At 44.2% G+C, this 21939-nt stretch overlaps 1 pseudogene; it reads right to left on the reverse strand.

Annotated features, from left to right (window-relative positions):
• Positions 1–8509: 8509 nt before the first annotated feature.
• LOC131830286 (large ribosomal subunit protein eL33-like) lies at positions 8510–8936 on the reverse strand (annotated as a pseudogene).
• Positions 8937–21939: the final 13003 nt, after the last annotated feature.

Genomic DNA, 21939 nt, shown 5'->3' on the forward strand with positions numbered 1-21939 from the left:
CCCCACTGAGCAGAGAATCCTACAATGCAGGGCTAGATCCTAGAACCCTGGGATCATGATCTGAGCCAAAGGCAGACGCTTAACCAACTGAGCCACCCAGACGCCCCCACAAAGTCCTCTTCGATCATTCCGGCTGGAGCGATGGCTCCACATCCACCTTCAGTTAGTGGGTGATCTTTCACAGATAAATGCATTCCTCTCCTTGACCAGCAATCAAGAGCAATGTCTTTGGCATTAGAGTCTGGGTGTGACTTGGCTTTGGCACTGACCCACAGCTGTCTGTCCTGGATGGAGAACAAGCTACTTGGCCTCTGTGAGGAGGTTTATAAAGTATGAAATAGGCTGATAAGTCACTTCATTACAACTATTATACCAATCCAGTGAGATAATAAACATAAAATGCCTGGTACAGAACAGATATTAAGTAATATTATTCTTACTATTCTTGGACAATAAATACCTTTGGGGCATAGATTTAAAAAAAATGTGTTCCCCTACAGAACCTTAGACATGGTAATAATGATTGATCAGCTGACAGGCTTGTGATAAATACTGGATACACAGATGAGGACAGAGAAACCTCGTTTACAAATTATTTGTCCAATATCACTCCTGGACTTCACATCCTGTGAGGTGAGCTAAGCGATATTAGAATTCCCCTCTTAGAGGGTGAGAAACTCTAAGAGGTAAGTAGTATATTATTATTCTCATTATCCCAAGAACACTGAGAAACAGAACACAGCTAATGAGTGGTAGAACCCCAGGGAGCCAGTCTCCAGAGCCCAATTCCTAACCTCTCCACTACACTGATTCCTAAATGGACATAAAAATGCAGCTACAGTAAATCCTTCAGAGTTAGATGAGTCATCAAAGCAACAAGAAAGAGAAAGCATAAAGCCCTCTCTCTACCTCACACATTCTAGCCCTATGTGTATGATCTTGGGCAAGCCACAGAATCCTCAGCCTCTGGGTCCCCACTTATAACTAGAATGCTGCTTACCCTTCAGGGTTGCTGTAGGGGCCAATGCGGTACAGATGCAAAACACCTGGTGCACAGTAGGTACCTAATAAATAACAGTCCCCTCAGTCCTCCGTTGGAGCCCCACCAGCTTTGGCAATCTCAGGAAAGAACTCTGTTTCAGAGTAAAGATCACAGGTTCCTATCTGGTGGAACAGCCCCCATCAGCAGCAGGAAGCTGGAGGCAGAAAAGGGAGAAGAGCAAGTGTCTGCTGGCCTTGGTCCAGCGGCTCTTTTGAGACACTATGGAACTGAACAGAAGAGAGACTAGACCCAATGGATGGCTAATTCCTGGGCTCCTGACACCCTGTTTGGGATTTCCAGTCATGCGTGTTCACGTGTCCAGAGCAGAGGATGAGAAGGTGAAGTACTGACAGCCATGTGTGCTCTTGGCCTGGTGACGGGAGCAGAGGAGGAGGAGGGTGAGGGGGCAAGAGCGGGCACTGGGAAACTGGAGCAGAGTTCTGTCTCATTCTGTAGGCTCGGTGGAATTTGGGCAGCCTCCTGACTTCTCCAGACAAACAGCCTGGTTCGTTCTATAGGCTCCCCTCTCTACGCTGTGCCTACTGAACTACTACCCCAGCCAGGCAAGTCCAGTTCTTCTGTTACCCAACCATGTTCAGCCCAGCCTTCTACAGCCAAGGATATCTGCTCCCTGTCAGTGAAAAGCTCAGCCTGAAATTTCCCTTTCTCCCTTCTTCTTCTTCTTCTTCTTCTTTTTTATGACGATAAAGAATTATGACTGACTTCAAGAGGTGGAAGCATTCTTCATGGATGGCCTCAGCCAAAAACCCCTTAAACATAGCCTGCTGCAGACCATTTTTGGAGCCAACTTTTTAGCATATGATGCACTATGCCATGGAGCAGATAGGGGAGGAAAACAGTAGGGCTGGATTCCAGAAAGAGAGGATAGAAATGTAGAGTAGACCCATGACTGCAGGTCTTCTGAGGAACATGCTGGGAACAATTAACCTTCAAGCCGGTTTCCTCTCCAAGTGTGGTCACAAGCCCCTTACACCCAAATCAGCGGGAGCACTAGTTAACATGCTACTCAGAAATACTGAATCAAATTCCCTGGGGGGCTGGACCCCTTAAGGTTCATTGTCAAAGCAGCCCTACCCCAGCTCTGATGAGCTCTAATGTTCGAGAACCACTGTTTTAGACCTCAGCCACTTCAGCCTAGGATTGGCCTACCTTTCAAAAAAGGGTCATTTCCACGCATTAGGTGCCTGCCGCTTCCACCCCATATCGTGTCTCCTCCATGATCCCAACCACTTACCCACTGGTTTTCGCTCCTATTTCCTCATGTCTCCTATGGTGAGCACATAAGCCTCAAACCAAACTCAGTATTTTAAGAATAAGACCCAGAAATAAGAATTCCAAGGAGAGGGGGAAAAAAAAAATACCAACACTCTGTAATCATATTTTCTCGTAAGGGGGAATATAAAAATGGATATAAAAGGGCCCTTTCATCTTGACTCTCTATAAATGTTTAAAATAGGGTTGGTGATAATTAATGTTTCTATAAGTATATGCTTAAGAAGTCGTTACAATCAGCCTTTGTCTGCTTGGAGCTTGCAGCCTGGACCCACTGCATTTCAGAAGGGAATGCTTGAGGGTCATTTCACATTGCCTCACTCCTGGCAATCCAAGAGCTGCTATAATTCTGCCAAAGAACATAGAGGGTTTCCCAGTCAAGTTCCATCCTGATTTTGATTATTGTTTATCTCCAGTCCCTGTCTGAATAGTCGTAGTAAAATAGAGGAAGTTTTACTCCTGAATCCGAGGTCAGCTGGTAATGAACCATGGTTTCAATTGCATGAACAGCTGCTTCTTTTATAAGCAAGGAGGGTTCACTTACAGTTCAGGGTAACACAGAAATAATTTAAAGAACAAGGACGCTTCTATTCATTTCTTGATTTTTTTTTAATGTTTTTGAAACATTTTGACATTTGAGTGGCTGTAGAATGTGGATTATTGACTAGACTCAACAAGGGGAAAAAAGAAGCCAATAAAGTTTAAAAAAATAAGTTATACAATATTTCTTGACCCACCCCACCCCCTAATCATTATATAAAAACTAATTTCTGTAAATTAAGTTCAAATAATTGACCACACATTTTTAAAAAAGGTACAAGTGTGACACTTTTTAAAATGTTTTATACCACCTACCTTCAAAAAGTTCCAAAAAATATAAAGCAAACCTTCCTCTTGTCTCCCCAAAACACTATAATGTGAATTCTTAAAATTCAAAAATAAGAGCTAAGATGGAACATTTTAAGATTTATATTTTCATGTTGCAAACATGTCTGGCATTTAGCCAAGAACAGGATGGCATCTATCATTGTATTCTGAATCTGCGAGGACCGGGCAGGTCACACAGCCCAGTCTGCCACTTGCAGAAGGAACAGCGGCCACAATACTGACAGCTAGACAGAAGCCTAGGAACTGAATAGGCATGACTAGTGTCAGGGAACAGCCTCTTCCACTATGCTCAGTTTTGCTCATCATTAGTGATCCCTCCAAGCTGGCATTATCTCTCCAAATCAAAAATGTATGGACCCTTGGAGTTGGAAATTCCACTTGTAGAAACTCATCCAACCACTAGACTTGCCCAGATGCAGAGCAGCGTTATATACAAAGTTTTGCAATCCAGCTCTATTGGAACAAAGTCCCTGCTGTCATAGAGCTTGTTGTTTTTTTATTTTAAAGATTTTATTTATTTATTTGACAGAGAGAGACCACAAGTAGGCAGAGAGGCAGGCAGAGAGAGAGAGGAGGAAGCAGGCTCCCCGCCGAGCAGAGAGCCCGACGCGGGACTCCATCCCAGGACCCTGGGATCATGACCCGAGCCGAAGGCAGCGGCCTAACCCACTGAGCCACCCAGGCGCCCCATAGAGCTTGGTTTTTAATGAGGGAGATGAACGACGGACAACAAAACAAATGCAAATATATTGTGCCAGGTTGTGCTAGGAAGTAAAGTAATGGAGGGTCGGGGATACAGGATGATGGAGGGGTACCATTCTAGATGAGGTGGACTTTTTGTTTCATAGGCCTGAACGCAACAAAGGACCCAGCTGCAAGGCTAACCAGGGCTAGTGTAAAGTCAGAACGTGCATGTTTCCCCAGTAGGACTGAACACCTCCCAGCCAGTCATACAACAAAGGCCACTCTGTATGCAGGTTTCGAAAATTCTGCAAGTTTTTCTCTGAAACTGTGCGAGCAGTGTGAAGAGCATGTGGGCCCTTCTGGAGATGTATCCATGTGTGATGTTTGTTAACACACCTATTTTCTGGAAGGACACAGAAGAAACAGATGATAGTGGCTGCCTCCAAACTTACTTGGCTCCAAACAAAGCCAAGTAAGACCTAGTTTTACTGAAGCCTTTCTGTACATTTTAGATTAAAAATTTATTATGGATTGTTCGACATCTAAAGAAGAATATATGCAACGTATATGCAGGCAGTGTAGTATAGTTTTTTAAAATAAAAAAATGCAGACAAATACCCCCAGAGAACGGACCTTGCCACTAGAACATTTTCAGCACCATTAAGGCTGCCTGTGGGCTCTTTCTCTACCCCATTCTTATGTACATTTTCTCTTTCCTCACAAGTAACACCTTCCTGAATTTCATGCCTATTATTCTCTTACTACTTTTTTTTTTTTTTAAAGATTTTATTTATTTATTTGACAGAGAGAAATCACAAGTAGATGGAGAGGCAGGCAGAGAGAGAGGGAAGCAGGCTCCCCGCCAAGCAGAGAGCCCGACGTGGGACTCAATCCCAGGACCCTGGGACCATGACCTGAGCCGAAGGCAGCGGCTTAACCCACTGAGCCACCCAGGCGCCCTCTCTTACTACTTTTTATAACTTTACTGAGCTATAACTCACACACCATATGATTCACCCATTTAAAGTGTACAATTTGATGGTTTTTGAATATTCCTAGACTTGATTTTTTTTTTAAGATTTTATTTATTTATTTGACAGAGAGAAATCACAAGTAGATGGAGAGGCAGGTAGAGAGAGAGAGAGAGAAGCAGGCTCCCTGCTGAGCAGAGAGCCCGATGCGGGCCCTCAATCCCAGGACCCTGATATCATGACCTGAGCCGAAGGCAGCGGCTTAACCCACTGAGCCACCCAGGTGCCCCCTTAGACTTGATTTTAAAACATTTTCATCACTCCCCAAAAAAGCCCTACACCCATTAACAGTCACTCCCCATTCCCTCCAAAAGCCCCCAGCCCAGCCCTTAGGCAACCAGCAATCTACTTCCCCGCTCTCTGGATTTATTTATTAATTTCAAACAAATGGCATCTCTGCAACTGGCTTCCTCTACTTGGCATAATGTTTTCAAAATTCATCCATGTTGCTGCATGTATCAATATTTTGCTTCCTTTTATTACCATAATATTCCATCGTATGGATGTGCCATATTTTATTACCTATCAGCTGAAAGGATATACCATATTTATCACTTACCAAAGCTGAAAGACTGTTGGGCTGTTTCTCTCTTTTGGTCATTATGAACAATGCGGTCTCTTACACTATCTTTTAAGAATAATTTTACCATACAGATACAGCTTTAAGCAATATATTGTTTCATTTGGCTTGATTTGGGGTTTATGAAAACTTCATCATGCTTTGTGCCATCTTCTATAACTTACTCTTTTCATATCAACATTAAGGCTCTAAGATTTTCCATATTGTTGCATATATCTGGTTTTTTACTTCCATCACTATATATTATTCCATTTTATGAAAATACTATATTTATCCATTCTCCTGTTGGTGGACATGGTCATTTCCACTTTGATGCTCTCACGATGTTCCTTCCCGGAACGTTCTTGTGTACATCTCCTGATGCATAACAATTCCTCTGGGCTAAATCCTTCAAGGTGGAGGGCTAGGCCAAGGAGTACAGAAATGATCAACTTTCCCAAGAGCATCTGTACTTTTCCTGATCACCAGCAATATGCAAACATTTCTACTGATTCACATGCTTACTTGGCATTAACACTTTTATATTTTGTACAATGTGCTTATGATGCCTTTTCCAAAAGATAAGGCAAATTTTGGGGGGGGGGGTACCTGGCTGGCTTGGTCAATAGAGCATGCAACTCTTGATCTTGGGGTTGTAAGTCTGACCCCCACATTTCATATGGAGATTACTTAAAAATAAATTCTCTTTTAAAAAAATAAGGCAATTTAAAAAAATTCAATCACATTCAGAAATCAAGTCTGCTGTCCAAGAATCTAGCCACTGACCCCTGCTCTGTTCTTTGGAGCTATACAGAGCAAATCTAAATCCCACTGTCCGAAGTGCCAGCCTTCCACACATTTGAAGATAATTACCTTCTTTGTCTAACCCAGTAGTCTCTAAGGTGTCTAGATAAGTCAAGGGGAGAAAACAGAAATTAGCATTGGATGTACCCTTCCTTGACTAGATGTAGAGCAGAATTCCCTAGTTTCTTACGAGGCTGATGGGATCTTTATCTAAAAAGGAGCCCTGTGAGGGGCACATAGCTCAGCTGGTTAAGCATCTGCCTTCAGCTCAGGTCATGATCCCAGGATCCTGGGATCAAGTCCCATGTTGGGCTCCCTGCTCAACAGAGAGTCTGTTTCTCTCTCTCCCTCTACCCCTCACCCCTGCTTGTACTCTCTCTCTCTCTCAAATAAATAAAATCTTTAGAAAAATAAAAAGAAGCTCAGTGGGCAATGAAACAGGAATGCTGGGCTAACAGCAGTGTGGGCATTTTCTTGGCTGCAGGACTTCTCAGAACGAGTTTGCATTATAAATTTCTCAGAGGGGTCCTAGAATCTAACTGAGCATCTTCTGAGAAACTCTTAGGCTGGGCTAGTCTTAAGAACAAAGTGAGGACTTGGTCTGTGGTTCCCTTGACTTCTTTTTATTCACTTTGTTTCCTTTAGGCTTATGTCTTCCTCTCCCCCATCCCCAACTTTCCCACCAAAAACATATCTCATAAGAAAAAATTTTATATCAGAGATTCAGAACTCTAGTGTAAACTTCTAGTCAAGTCCTCTCTTCCCCAGGGGTTTCAGCCCTCAACTCCAGCACAGAAGCTCTGAGCTTGGATTAAAGTAAATTCCAAAAAAGAGGTAACTTCAAAGGAAGTAGTGAAAGCGATTTCCTTCTGCCCTAACTTCTGCTCATTGCTATGGTCAGAAATTGCAGTTCCAAATGGCAAAAGCCAAGTGACATATTGCATGGTAATGTGTTTTATCAATGGTCATGGACAAATATTCTGATGACAAGGACTATATAATAACAGTGAACATTTCTAGTTTACAGATAACATAATATTAGCTCTCTAACAACCCTGAGAATTAGATATTATCTGCATATTACAGATGAAGAAAATGAATGTCTGTTCCAGAATGTTCTGTCTGACCCCAAAGTCTGTACACTCAACTTCTTGTTCACCCACCTGTACAGCCAGCACTGGCCTTGTCAGTTACTGGCCTTACAAAACCTGCCATCTGTGATTCCACCTGATCAAAACACAACAGGCTTTCAATGGCTTTCCTGGCTTTCCTCAAATACTCAGTGTTCCATCTCCTTATAAACGCTCAATGTTCCATCTCCTTATAAACTTATAAAAGATGTAATTCTCAGCTAACCTCTCTCTGAAAAGAACACCCTGGGCTTAATTTGGGGCCTCTTCAATTTTTCTATGGCCCCAGCCCTCTTCTCTAGAAGGATTAAACCAAATCTATCTGCTCTTTGTGGGTCCAGATCATGATCCCATTCTAAACAGAAGTCTGCCAACAAGTCTTCCCAGACTCATGTTCCACCATGACAGTCAGACTGAAAATTACCCACATAGAGCACTTTTTTTTTCTTTCTCTTTTTTTTTTTTTTTTTAAGATTTTGTTTATTTATTTGACAGATAGAGATCATAAGTAGCCAGAGAGAGGCAGGCAGAGAGAGAGGAGGGGAGGAGGGGAAGCAGGCTCCCCGCTGAGCAGAGAGCCCGATGCGGGGTTCGATCCCAAGACCCTGGGATCATGACCAGAGCCAAAGGCAGAGGCTTTAACCCACTGAGCCACCCAGGCGCCCCAGCACTTTTTCTTTTAATCACCACCAATGGTTCACTCTGGCTCAAGCTTACCCTGAACCCAGATATCTAAGGTTACACTTGGATTCCAGAGCAGGGATGCCAGGGAATCCAAAGGAGGGAGCTCTCCCGTCTTGGCTTTGCTTTCATTTGTGTTCACAGACAACTAGGATTTAAAAATAACAACAACAACAACAACAACCACAAAAGACTGGGTTCCTGGATCCAGTTCTGGCTTCTCAAACCTCCATCCCTGACTTTGGCTAGGTCACAACACCCATGGGGTTCAGGAACAACCATGGGTGTCCCCAAAATTCTGATGTGAGAAGAAACACTACCACAGTACTAAAACGGTTTCAGAGTGCCTATTCACAAACACTGCCTTCTGGATGTATCTGCTTCATTTACAAGTGCTGCTGCCCTCAACAGTCATTTCTCTTTCTTTTTAGCAAAAATACAAAAGAACAAATCTACACCTTTATTTACTTTTCACTAAGTTTAAATCCTTGAAGGGTACAGCATTATACGGATCCTGTGCCCAATGGCTTTAGGAGGAAGGTTGCGTTGGAATTTGGCACAAACCATACCACTGTTTCCATGAACATGAGTTACTTTTCCCCAGATTACTCTGGTTTTGTTCAGTTTTCCACCAGGAGTCACTGTGTTGTTCTTTGCTTTGTACACATAAGCACATCTCTTGCCTAGACAGAATTCAGTTTCATCTTGAGTATAAACACCTCCAACTTTAAGAAAAGCTGTGTGCTCCCTCTGGTTCCAGAGACCACCCCCCCCCCCCCATTATAGCCAGCAAAAATGACCTTGGATGACCGCTTCCCAAACATATTTGTCATTTTGGGAGTCCTGTTCCCAACAGGCCTCCACAGGCTTCAAGATAGCCCTCAACAGTCACTTCAACACCATCTGACTTTAGCCATGACTAACTGGACCAGGAATGTGCTCGCTTCGGCAGCACATATACTAATTGGACCAGGAATGACATCTGACCCAATAAGGGGACCATCCATAAGCCAGCCAGCAACCATCCATAAACCAGCTACACCTTGTAGGGCCCAGGTCAAGAGAATGAGGTTTCCTGTCTTGAGAATTTAAACGAAGAGCCTCTAAAGGAAATGGTCAGGTGTCTGTAGTGGTAGCACTACCACTGAAAACCCAAGAGAATGAACACAGGGCTAGCCATTATGGTTATGTGCAAGGTGAGATTTGGGAGAAAGGAGAAACTGAAACCATGCAGGAAAGCCAAGGAGAGAAGGGGAGAGTAGATGTGCTGAGAAAAGCCAAGAAGCCATTAGAGAGGAAGAAGAGGGACAGACAGACAGACCCCTGCAGAGATAAGCCCTCTTTCAAATGGCTCTAGGGTTTTCCATCATAGTCCTAGAGAAATGTGGCTGTGTTGGGCCCTTTACCACAGATTTTATTGTGTTTTCCTTTTGGATTCTCATAACAAAGGCCCCTTTTCTGGAACATACTCAAGTTGGTCTATGTTCTTGGAAACCAAAAGGATTCTGAGTAGACTGCCCCCAACTCTAAGGACAAGTGTCTACTGCCCCACCACTTTGACCCAAAGCAAACACTTCATCCATTTAAATTCTGGAAGCCCCATTGAAGAGAAATTAAATTGCTAGGACACTTAAGACTTAAACAGGTTCACTTTTTTCTGTTTTTAGCTTTTAAAAATTCAACACAGATATGCAAATATACACAATAATTCCACAGTCTTGTCTAAGAACAAGAAAACATATTAGATATAACATTGTTTTCACGTAATATGATTGTGTTTGATGGTTAACATTTAAAGTTATATGTATTTAGACAATAACTACAATTTGCCTATTAGATTCACCTCTAATATTTATCCACTAGATTATACTTTCCAAGAGGGAAGAGCTTGTAGATTTTTCAGTGTGTTTGTCACATCCCTATTCCCAGTACCTAGCACATAAAAACTTGATGAATGAATTTTAAATATCCTTTTTTTTTTTTAAGATGTTATTTATTTGCCAGAGAAAGAGCACGTGAGCACAAGCAGGGGGAGTGGCAGGCAAAGGGAGAAGCAGGCTCCCCAGTGAGCAGGGAGCCCAATGTGGGACTTAATCCCAGGACCCTGGGGTCATGACCTGAGCCAAAGGCAGATGCTTAACCCACTGAGCCACCCAGGCATCCCTAAATAACCATTTTTTAATTGAATTACAAAGTAATAATCTTAAAAGATTTTCCAGGTGAGTTTGTTTGTTTCTTTTTTAAAAATTTTAGTATGTTCAAATCAGGCAAAATCTGATAGCAAAAGACATCATCTCCATTATCACAAGGTCCTAAACATTGTTGTCTTTTAAGGACAAGCAGACACTAAAAGCGTTAATTTGTAGAGAAAGCTCCAAGGAAGAAATAAAGGGAGGAAAATTCCACAAATTATTAGGCACATTTTTCCCATAGAGAAATTGGCCTAAATTGCCCTCTCAGTATTTTCCATTTCACCCAATGCTTGACTTTTATTATCTTCATATACGCCTAAAAATGGGGGGTTTTTGGACCAAAGTGAGAGAAGCTAGAAAGACTCTGGCTGGAGTGCACTGCAACCTCCTGAACTCTGAGTCATGGTTAGAGACCCATGTGACACTTCCCAGCTATGTGACAGAGTTTAGACCTCAGCTCTCCCACCTCTAAAGTGGTCAGAGAAGGGAACACGACAATCTCTCATTTCTTTGAGTGCTAATCGTCCCTGATTCCCGACTGCTCGCTTTCACAGATATATTTCAGTACTTTGCTGAATTTCTAGACTGAGACAGTTTCTGTCCCACATGGCAGAGAAAAACTGTGCTCTCAGAAGCCAGGGACGACAGGGGCTGGGTCCTGCTGAGAACCTGCCAGCCTGGCAGAAGCAGGCTCTACCTGGAAGTCACCCAGACCACGTTCCTGATCCAAACGCTCAGTGTCTGCGACATTTGAAAGTAACCCTTCCAACTTCGAAACCCATGCTGTGGGTCAACTATTCAATCCACTCCCATGCACAGACTATTATTTTCATTGCAGGCTTTTCAATCAGACAGAGATTTTTACCATCAGATGACAAGATCAATCAAGGAAGTTTCTTTAGTGTGTCTTTACTTTTATTCTCCACTTTTAGGTAGAGATACACCTAGAGTCGGAAAGCTCCTCAGAGGTCATCTGCCCTGAGATTTCAACCCCTATTTCCATATTCAAGGTAACTGGGCATTTTCTTAAAAATACTGATTCTGGGGCACCCTTCAGACTGATGGGGAATCAGAACATGGAGGGTAAAGCCCAGCAATCGGCAGCTTAACAAGCCCTCGGGGGATTATAAGGAGCAGCTGGGTTTAGGACACACTGCCATGGATCCCAGCTTAGAATTCTGGAATATTCCTGTGGGAATGCAGTGCTCTGGAGAGTTGATCTTTGAGAACTTGTTTTAGAGTTTTCAGACATTTTAGATTTCCTCAGAAATAGCCATTCCAAGGCAGAGGCTGGGGCTCAGGGGCCCAGGGTGAGACACCTCCCAACACCAGATCCCAGGCAGGTAAGCTGAGTCCATCAGAGGCACCTGGCAGTCAGGAACTGATCTCCTGGAAGGTTCAAATCCCTTTCCCTTCTTCTGTTCCCAGAAAGCGTGCCTGTCTGGGGCAACAACCCTGACCAAGCCTCGACTATGAGCTCAGCTGGATGAAGTGGATGGCGTCAAACAGGGCCCTATGCATTTGTTTGTAGCCCTGAGCTTGCTTTCCCCCAAAATACTTCTTTTCCTAAAAATTCTCAAGTCTATAGAAAAGGCGAAGAAAATAATGCAACGCACATCTATATACTCTTCATCTAGAAAACTCAGCTAATGTTTTATCATATTTGTGCCTGACTGTTTGCTTTCTTCCTCCATTTTCTTCACTTGGGAGTATGCTGCAGGCATCACAGAACTTCAGAGCTCAGTACCTCTGCATTTACTTCCACAGAATATGAACGTTGTACTCCCTAAACAAAATATAACCATCACAGTCAGGAAATTTCACATCAATACCGTACTGTTATCTAATCTAGGGTCCATATTCAGAGGTTCCAAATTATTGCCCAAGTGCCTTTTATAACTTTTCAAAAATATTAATGATCCCATCTACGATCACACATTGCATTTAGTTGTAATAACAGCTCTTAAGCTTGCTTTCCCCATAACAGTGATAATTTTTAAGCATACAGGTGAGTTATTTTGCAGAATGGCCCTCAAATTTGGATTTCTTTCCAAATGTTATTGTCTCTTCATGATTAGGTTCAAATGAAATGTTTGGGAAAAATACTACAGAGGTGACCTGTGTCATCTTACATCAGAAGACACACATGGCCAGTCTGTCTCATTTTAGATGATAAGTTTGATCACTCTTGACACAAAAGTAGTTTTTTTTCCTCTAATAAGTAGACTCTAATAATACAGTGATATTTTGAGACTATTTGAACATCCTATGCCCTAATAGTTTTATCCTGTGGTTGACAACCCACTAATGAACCTTTACTTGTTTCAGTTATTGAATAGTGACTGGAAAATGACCCATGTCCTAATTCTGTTGTTTCTTTTACATTTTTTGGTGGCGTTTTTCTATGAAAAGCTTTCCCATCTCACCCCACATTTTTTTACTATTGTTATTATTATTATTTGAATAGTTCAATGGACTCATTGATCTTTTATTTGATGTTACTATTTATGACTTTCACCATTCTTTTTATGCTCCAGATGACCCAAACTTCACCAATATGAGCTCCTTCGAGATGGCTCCTACGTCTTGTTCACATCACCTCAAGGTTTTGAACACTTCCTTACTGGCATGACAAGACATTCCAGACCCACCTTATATTCTCCCTTCTCTAGCCCCAAGGAGTTCTGGTAGCCTTCAAGCTCATTACCACTGGACTGTCATTGTTTCTAGGCTTTGGAGTGAACAGAACTAGGAAATACATACCTATTCTTAATGTACGATTACTTCCAAATCTAATGTAACACCAAAAGTACTTCCTCTCCTTCCCTGTTCCATAGTCATATTTCCCTTCTCCAACAATAAAATCCTGACTCCCCTGAATAGCAATCTATTCACTCACTTACTACAATATACTCAAAATAGTTTAGGAATTACTTCACCACAATCTCTCCTGACCACAAACTGACTAAGTTAAGGGGAAGATTTTTACAGTTCGGTAATCTTTGGCCTACATCCCACCAAGGATGTTCAGTAAGAGTACTGTATTCACAAGTTCCTTGGATGGGTTCTTTGTTTTCCTCTGCATGGTTATATTGTCACTTTGATTTATAGTTAAGCTAAACTAAGCTTTTAATAAATATTAAGAAAAGCTCAAGGTTACAGTCACAGACATAACCTGGAGGGCAAAGCCCCATGGTGTTAATTCAGAGCAAATTCATGCACTCAGTCATGGAGGGGAGGGGCACAGAAGGGTAACAGGGTCCACATCCTCACAGGATAATGGACCAGGACTCTTGAAGCTCCTCCACATGACATGAAATGATCAGAAAATGAACATGCACACATCTGTAGAGCTAATGCCAAATTCCCCAGCAGAGACCTTTCAGCATTGAGGTTTGTCTCATTGTTCTGGTGCTTCCTTGATTTTGGGAAAGGAAAGTTGTGTATGAAGAACATGAGAGACAGACAAACGAGAGAGACAGGGAAGGGACTAAGATAGATAGGGAGAGAGAGCCAGAGGAGAGAGAGGAGCCGACAGAGACAAGGAGGATGACACCAACGTGGAACCAAGGCTGCATAATGTCCTACAAAGCCCACACTGCACTGGACTTGAATGAGCGTTCCCTGAATTGTCCTCTTTACAGAGGGGGTGAGTTTGAGTTGGAGGACTGGTCCTCCTGTCTGGGCTAATTTGAAGTTGGGAGATTTGCAGCCAGCTTTGGTGCTCCACAGCTGTGGCCATGGGCTAAGCCTCTGGTCCAGCTGTGGCCAAAGGGAACCAGAGAGACTGGAGCCACGGCTGCGGGGTGGTTGGGCAGATGCCTGTTATCAGGGTGCCACAGGGGGGTGCTGGCGTCCTTGTAAGACCTTCTTCCTAGTTTTCTGGGTGTGGGATCTTCAATTCCAGGGGCCAATGCCATGGGGCAGGGAAGAAGGAGAAGAGCTGAGTCCATCCTTTCTTCCTTTCTTCCTTCCTTCCTACCTCCCTCCCTCTCTCTCTTTCTTTCTTCTTTCTTTCTCTTTTTTCAAGTGTGGAGCCCAACGAGGGACTTAAACTCACGACCCTCAGATCAAGAACTGAGCTGAGATCAAGATGTGGACACTCAACTGAATGAGTCCCCAAGTGTCCCTGAGTCCATCCTTCTGATGTTTTTTGTTTTGTTTTCATCTTCTGATGTTTACTCTGTGCCATCATGGCACAAAAGGAAGCCAGAAAATTCCAGACCTGACTTGGGATTGAGAAATCTGGATGAGGAATGAAGACGAAGAATCTGTTCCTGCAGATGGGCTTTCCCCACCTTCCATGGCCCTGCTCTCCCCTGGCCAGCCTGCGCATGGGGGGCCCACCACACGGGAGTGGAAGGCTGTAGGGCCATGGAGGTGTTTTCCGCTCTACCTGCTCTCTGGAAAGCAGTTAATACATATTACCCCCAAAGTAAAACCCAGATGTGGTTTAAAATGTGATCCCTCCAAGAGAAACATGAGTTTCAACAACAGATCCTTAGGTAGTAGAGGCTAGAGCAAGAATGATGGAAAGTCACATAGGCTTTTCCAAGTAGAGATAACTTTCAGGGACAGGAGCCTTCGGTTTCCCTTCAAATCATGACACTGACTACTTACAAAGCTGGCTCTGAATGGAACAAGATTTGGGAGATACTTGGAAAGTTCTGTTTTTTCCTAATTAGATCTTCTGAGTTACCATAAAGCTTGAGGGCCTGAGTAAATTTAAGGGGTCCCATAGAATTTACTTCGGCAACAACCAAGCAAAATCTCACACAATTCTGCCCAAGATATTCCATCCAATCATAGCATGAAATCATAGCATTTGTAGGGCCCAGGCGAAGTTGAGTGTTACAGCCACTCCATCCAACTTATGCTCGGTCTTTGATACAGACTGAAATGTTGGCATTGTTCTTTTATGGAGCTAAGTAGGAGAAGATGGCCAGACATGGTATGCACCAAGATCTAACGTGGAAAGGAGATGCAGCTGTCACTATCCTCTGAGCTTTCCTGGTTTTCTTACCCCTGGCCAGGAGATCTAGAGAGTCACAGGTCCTAGAGAAGAATGAGAGGAAGGAAGCCTCTAGAAGCACCATCTCTGGAAAAACATGAAACTGGGAGAAGAGCTGACAGGTTTACTAATGGGAAAAACTGTTTGGAGAAACACTGTTGGTGCCTTGGAGGATATGGGGAGACTGAGCCAAAGGTTCAAAGAAATCTAAACAATGAAAAGAAATGAGCAGTAACTAGCCCCAGGAAACTAAAAATTTACACAAGAAAATAAATGTCATAATAGTACACCCCTTGGCTCAGCATTAAACAAGACTAACAGTGTTTTTGGTTTTTTTTTTTTTTTTTTTTTTTTTTTTTCCAGTTATAAGCTTGTTAGCATTATTTGACTTTTTAAACTGTGTTCAAGTATTATTTTGATAAAAGCTAATTTGAAAAGTTTTAGTGACTTTAAAATCATCTTAAATTTGTTAGTTAGAGTAAGTAGATGGGACCTGATTTCCATGTGGCATTTAACAGGAAGTTAGAAGTTGACATCCAATGGATTTTGCTCTTTTGCCTCTTTTTTCTTAAAGTTTCAAGTTCAGAGGGAAGTCAAGGCCTTGGAATGTGACATCAGATCATATCTCCTTCAGGTGGTGGGAACATCTAAACGTCACCCACAGCTCAGGGCACCCTGAGAGCATTAGGCACCCTTGTGAGCCTGAGCTGTCCCTTGCAGGACAGCCCGGGGGCTGAGAGACAGTAGAGGGGTGCTAGTCAAGCTTGACAGTGTCAGGAGAACTCAAACAGCACATTCCACTCCCCACCCTTCACCCTGGGCTCCAGTTTGCTCAGAGCTAAAACCCTAGAGCAGGGAAAGGAACAAGACAGTTAATTACCATGCCATCAAATCATGGAAGTTTATCAATCACCTCCCATATCCCTACTGGTCGCAGGAGTTAAGCCATGAACCAGACTCACAAAAGCTCTGCCCTCATGTGGTTTACAGTCTGGTGGGGGAGAAAAGAAACCAGAGAGTGGGCAAATGCATAATTCAATTTGTTGGGATAAAAAATGGCGGCGGGCAAGGTGTAGGGTACTTATTAGATGAGATGGTCAGGGAAGGCCTCTTTGAGGAGGTGATTTCTGAGCTGAGGTTTGAGTGATGAGAAAAAGCAATTTCGGTTTTATCCAAAATGCCACGAGGGGTGCTAGTAAAGGACCATGTAAAGGACAATAAGAAGGGTTTTTTTGTTTTGTTTTTTAAAGATTTTATTTATTTATTTGCAGACAGAGATCACAAGTAGGCAAAGAGGCAGGCGGGGGGGGGGCAGGCTCCCCTCTGAGCAGAGAGCCCAATATGGGGCTCAATCCCAGGACCCTGAATTCATGACCTGAGCCGAAGGCAGAGGCTTTAACTCACTGAGCCACCCACGCACCCCACAATAAGAGGGTTTTAAGAGAGCAGTGTGATCTGGGCTGATCTGTGGATTTAAAAGCATTTCCTGGCTTCTGTGGGAAGACAGCTAGGGGTGAAGTGGGAAGACCCCACGAAGGTTGGTACTACCATCCGGGCAGGTATGAGGGTGGCTGGAGAGGAGAGGATAGATTTGCCATGGAATTCATGGACCGGAAGGATTTCTGCAGTTTCTTCCAGTTAGAGTGAGTCTATCACCAACTTCAACTGAGCTCAAGAAGAGTTTCCTCATCTTGCCTTGGAAGGATTGGGGCCATCAAGTTATAAGCAGCGATTGAAAGGTGGTGACTCCTAAGGAAACCGCAGACCCAGACAGAACCTTTGTTCACTTTTTAAAAAAGCACCCTGTTTGCCAGGCAAATGCAGAATGACAGTGGACTGGCAGCCTGGCCCCTGAGGATGATGTGAATTTGAGCAGGCAGTGCACTGGCTACCCGAAGGTCTATGGCAGCTCTGCCCTCCAGGTAGGTAAGGTCAGACCTTAAAAGCAGGAACAGGTTCCCTCAGACTGAGAGGCTGCAGTGCTAGGAAAAGGGAAAGGGGAGGGGTGGGTTAGAGACCTCTCTGAAAATCCTATGGGAGCTAAGGGTTCTCTGGAACCAAAAAGGACTCCTACACACAATAAACACACAAACGTGCGCGCGCGCGCGCACACACACACACACACCATTTAGCATTCTGTCAAAGGGTGACAGCCCCTCCGTCGGCAACACTGTCAGCTTGTCCCTATTCCAATCCAATTGGTTCATTTCAGGAATGGGTAAACTGAGGCCCAGGTTGGGGTCTATCGCTGGCCCAAGGGCACAGCTGTGAAATGAAGAGGCAATGCAAAAACCTAGGTTCCTTTTCCTCCCCAGGCTCCAGGGACCCAAGTGCTCCTGATCAGCCTCAGTCTGCTGCAATCCTAGGCTTTCAGGGATAGCCCAGCCTCCCAGCCCCTCTGGGTTTCCTTGAACCACTGCTTGGTCAGAAGTATCACGGGACAGAGGATTTTGGTCTGTATACCTTAGGGAGGAGAATTACTGACTTTTGCAGGAGAAGAATTAGGAGCCCTTTGAAGAAGAGATTTCCTTCCCAGAAAATGAAAGGTTAGGACTGGCTGTGAGATGTCCCTTGGCTATGCGCCCGTCCCGAGTCTCCTGGCCCAGCTGCCCGCCACCCGCAGGATATTGCAACTCCCAGGGAGCCCGACACACAGTGACCTGGGGAGGGAGGCATAGCACCCAGGAGTCCACAGCAAAAACCAAAGGGAAAGAATGTGGGAGTGGGAGGGAAGGGAGAACGAGAAGGAGGGAAGAATCAGAGGAGATATAAAGGGGAAAAAAAGAGGGAAAGGAGACAAGAGAGCAAGGATGGCCTCAGGCTCATCAACCTTAAGACACTTTCTAGGATCCAGACTCCTCCTCACATCCCCATCCACATTTCTGGTCTGTGTCTGTTCAGCCCCAACTATGTTCATCCATTTATTTATTCGTTTATCAATATTATTGAGTGCCACATTTGTGCAGTGTTGGGGTACAGACATGAGTCAAGCAGGCAAATGCCTGCCTTTATGGAGTCTAGACAGACAACAGTCAAATATGTTAATGAAATATAAATACAAAATAAAAAGTCCTAATAAATCCTAAGAGGAAAAAGAACAGCTACTCTCTGAACACATAATAGGGTAAACACACATCATATTTTGGAGTCCTAGGGCTTTGAGGATGAGGTAAGTTTCCGTCCTCCCAAGTTTCTATTTTGAAAAATTCAAACCTATAGAAGACTTAAAAGAAAATTACAAGGAAGACCTTATACCCTTTATCTAGATTCACCAATTAACATTTTGTCCAAACACTTGCTCTCTCTACAGATTTTTTTTTTTTGGCTGCACCATTTGAGAGAAAGTTGTAGATATCATGACTCTTTACTCTTAAACATTTCCACATATATATTCTAAGAACAAAGATATTCTAGATAACCACAATGTCTTGTCCCACCCACTAATTTTAAGGTTAGTAGCATCAATACTCAGGCTGTTATGAGCTAAATTGTATCTCCCTAAAATTCACATTTAAAGTCCTAACCCCTCCCCGGACCCCAAATGTGACTATTATGTGGAGACAAGGCCAAACATTTTTTTTTTTTTTAAGATTTTTTTTATTTGAGAGCGAGAGTTTGAGAGAAAGAGTGAGATCACAAGCAGGGATAGAGGGAGAAGCAGACTCCCTGCACATCAGGGAGCCCGAGGCGGAACTCCATCCCAGAACCCTGGAACCTAGAGTTCCTGAACCGAAAACAGATGCCCGACTGACTGAGCCACCCAGGTGCCCAGAGACAAAGCAAGACTTCAAGAGTAGTACTTAAGGTAAAATGAGGTCATGTGCATGGGCCCTAGTCCAATATGACCAGTTCCTATAAGAAGAGATTAGGACACAGACGTGTGCATATAAAGGAAAGGCCATGTGAGGACACAGTGAAAAGGAAGTCATCTGCAAGCCAAGGAGAAGAAAAAAACCAAATCTGCAGACACTTTGATCCTCAACTTCCAGCTTCCAGAACTATGGAAAATACATGTCTGTTGTTAAGCCACCCAGGCCACAGTATTTCATCACAGCAGGCCTAGCAGACTACTACACAGACTGTAATCAAATTTTTCTAATTGTCTCTATGATATTCTTTATATCTATTTTTTTTTTTTAATCTAGGAAGCACTCAAGGATCACATGTTGCATTTGGTGGTCAGTGTAGTCTAGCACAACCTAGAGTGTTTCCACACATCCAGAACCATCTTTCTCACCTTTCTCTTTTTTGTCTGTCTTGCCATTGACATCTTGGAAGAATCCAAGCCAATTAAATCTTGTACAGTGTCCTGCTGCCTCGATTTGTTAGATTACTGGAGTGTGGTTTAACATTCTGGGCTTGGGCACTGCATGGGTTATACCATGTGGGTGAAGCAGGTGCTGAAAACAAGCTGTGGGTATTCTGGATAGAAGAGACAAGAGCTGTGGTTCAGAGCTCCTGCTCTGCAGCAGGCAGCCTCAGAGTGTCCCGGGCATCCTCCATTCACAGAGAGCGATGTGAGAGTGGGCGGGGAAAGTGCAGGGCTTTGGGAACACAAAGGGAATCTGTGGCAGAGAGGAGGAGCAATTTAAGGATGGAAAAGGTAAACTGCAGTTAGAATACAGAGATGATGAATATCAAGGTAAGGCACCTGGTTTTACCCAAAGTCTTTAGGAATCCTTAGAGATGTCTTGGGGGCCTTGCAGATTCAGGGACATGCCTGTGACCGGAAAGGCCAGACGATCTGGGTGGCCTGCCCAAATCACACAGGGAGCAGCAGGGTTAGAACGGGAGCCCAGAACTCCTGACCCCTACGAGCTGTCTACACACTGTTAGTACTTTAGCACAAGTCCTTGCTGGATGGTTGGAACACCTGGCTGGGAATCATGGAGCTCAAGCCCAGGGAGGAAGATAGATAAGACACAGAGGCCATTTGTGGAAATCACAGAGATCGCCGGCCTCCAGAGCCTGGCTCCAGAACAAGATGCACTCCGTGAAGTTCCTGGTATACAGTAAGCACCAAATAACCACTTGTCTCCTTCCTCCCTTTTGCTCTTTTGCAAACTACTTTCAAATTAACTAGTTCATTTCCCCCCAAAGAACAGCCCTATACAGCGATTAAGAGGACGTTCTCATTTGGCAGATTTGGACATCTGAGGCCCAGAGAGGTTCGGCAACAGTTCACAAAAGAGTTCGTGCTGGGGTTAAGCTGGAATTGCAGATTTCCCAGGGTCTTCCAAGGTGTCTCTTGGACCTTTCAAATTCCATGCCATTCTCTTCTCTTTCTCCAATCTGGTGTATGAAAATGGGCTGAGCCAGAAAGGTAAAGCGAATGAGGGCTGGGCTCTAGGTCTGCAAAAGGATTTTCTTTAAAGACAGCAATTCCTCTTGTTTTTCAAACCCATTTGTGAGCACCGAGGCAGCTGTGCCAGTGAGGTCCTGGGTAAAGACACTGAGCCCAGCTGGGCCCAGCCTGGGAGGCAGCGACAGCCAGGGTTCAGTGTGTCATATGGCAGGCACCACTAAGTTCTAAGACCCACGTGCACCCGGAAGCCCCTTCCAGGGAGCCAGTGCCAGGGTGAAAATGGGCTAAACCACAGCCCAGCCTGTGGGGGAAGAAACAGTCCCACGGCTGCTGGCCCTGCGGGAGGATGGGGCCTCTGCCAGGTCCTGTGATTTTCTCTGGAGCCAGGCCCTGCAAGTATATCCTGAGACCCGATGAGAGCCTGCAGGCAGCAGGGCTGCACAGGCCTGTGCCAGAGGGAAAGGCTGGCGACAAAGACAACCAAGTTATGCCCCAAAGCTTTGGGGCCCACGCGGCTACACGTGACATGCATCATTATGAGACCCTGCAGAACTGACTCAGCATCTCCAGGACCTGTGATGGGCCTGCAGGAGAACAAACAGGAGAGACACAGGTCATCAGGCTCAAATCCCCTTCCTGTCCTATCCCCACCAAAAACAAGTCACTTGGTCACAGAGTCCCCCAATCCTTTCCCACATTCGCCTTGTTCTTGGAGAGGAGGCATTACGGTATATCAGCATCAACAATGACTTACTGAGGGCGGCAAAGAGCCAAATGAGACCTCACCCTTGCCAGAGAAGCTTTCATAATGAAGTTGCTTAAGAGGAGGTCAGTCACCATAGCACCTTGAGGGATGAGTTTATGGAGAGAAAAAATAAGTGACAAATAATCCCGACATAGTACTTGGCACAAAGCAAGAGTTCTGTAAGCTAGAAATGAAATACAGACAAGAAAAGAAGGAATTTGGGAGGGGGGTGAAGAAAGGGAAAGAAGAAAGGGAAGAGGAGGAGAGAACAGGAGAAGAGGTATGGGGAACATACTAGATAACAGTGACCTTACGACAATTGCTTATAATGCTTTGGTGCAAACAGGAAATGCTCTGAGTTCTGATATAAAAAGGCCACAGAACACCCTACCCTGGGAGCCCACCCAACCTGCTACACCCACACCAAAGCCACATGCACCTAGGCCAACACTAGCCCTCACTCTATAGTCTCAACCCCCCAAATTCCCCATAGGTCTACGAGGATCCATTCATTACCACCTCTCCACTCCTCACTGACCCAGACACTGGGATGGACCATCCCCACTTATCACCA

This window comes from Mustela lutreola, chromosome 4 (genome assembly GCF_030435805.1).
Source record: "Mustela lutreola isolate mMusLut2 chromosome 4, mMusLut2.pri, whole genome shotgun sequence".
Lineage (NCBI taxonomy): Eukaryota > Metazoa > Chordata > Mammalia > Carnivora > Mustelidae > Mustela > Mustela lutreola.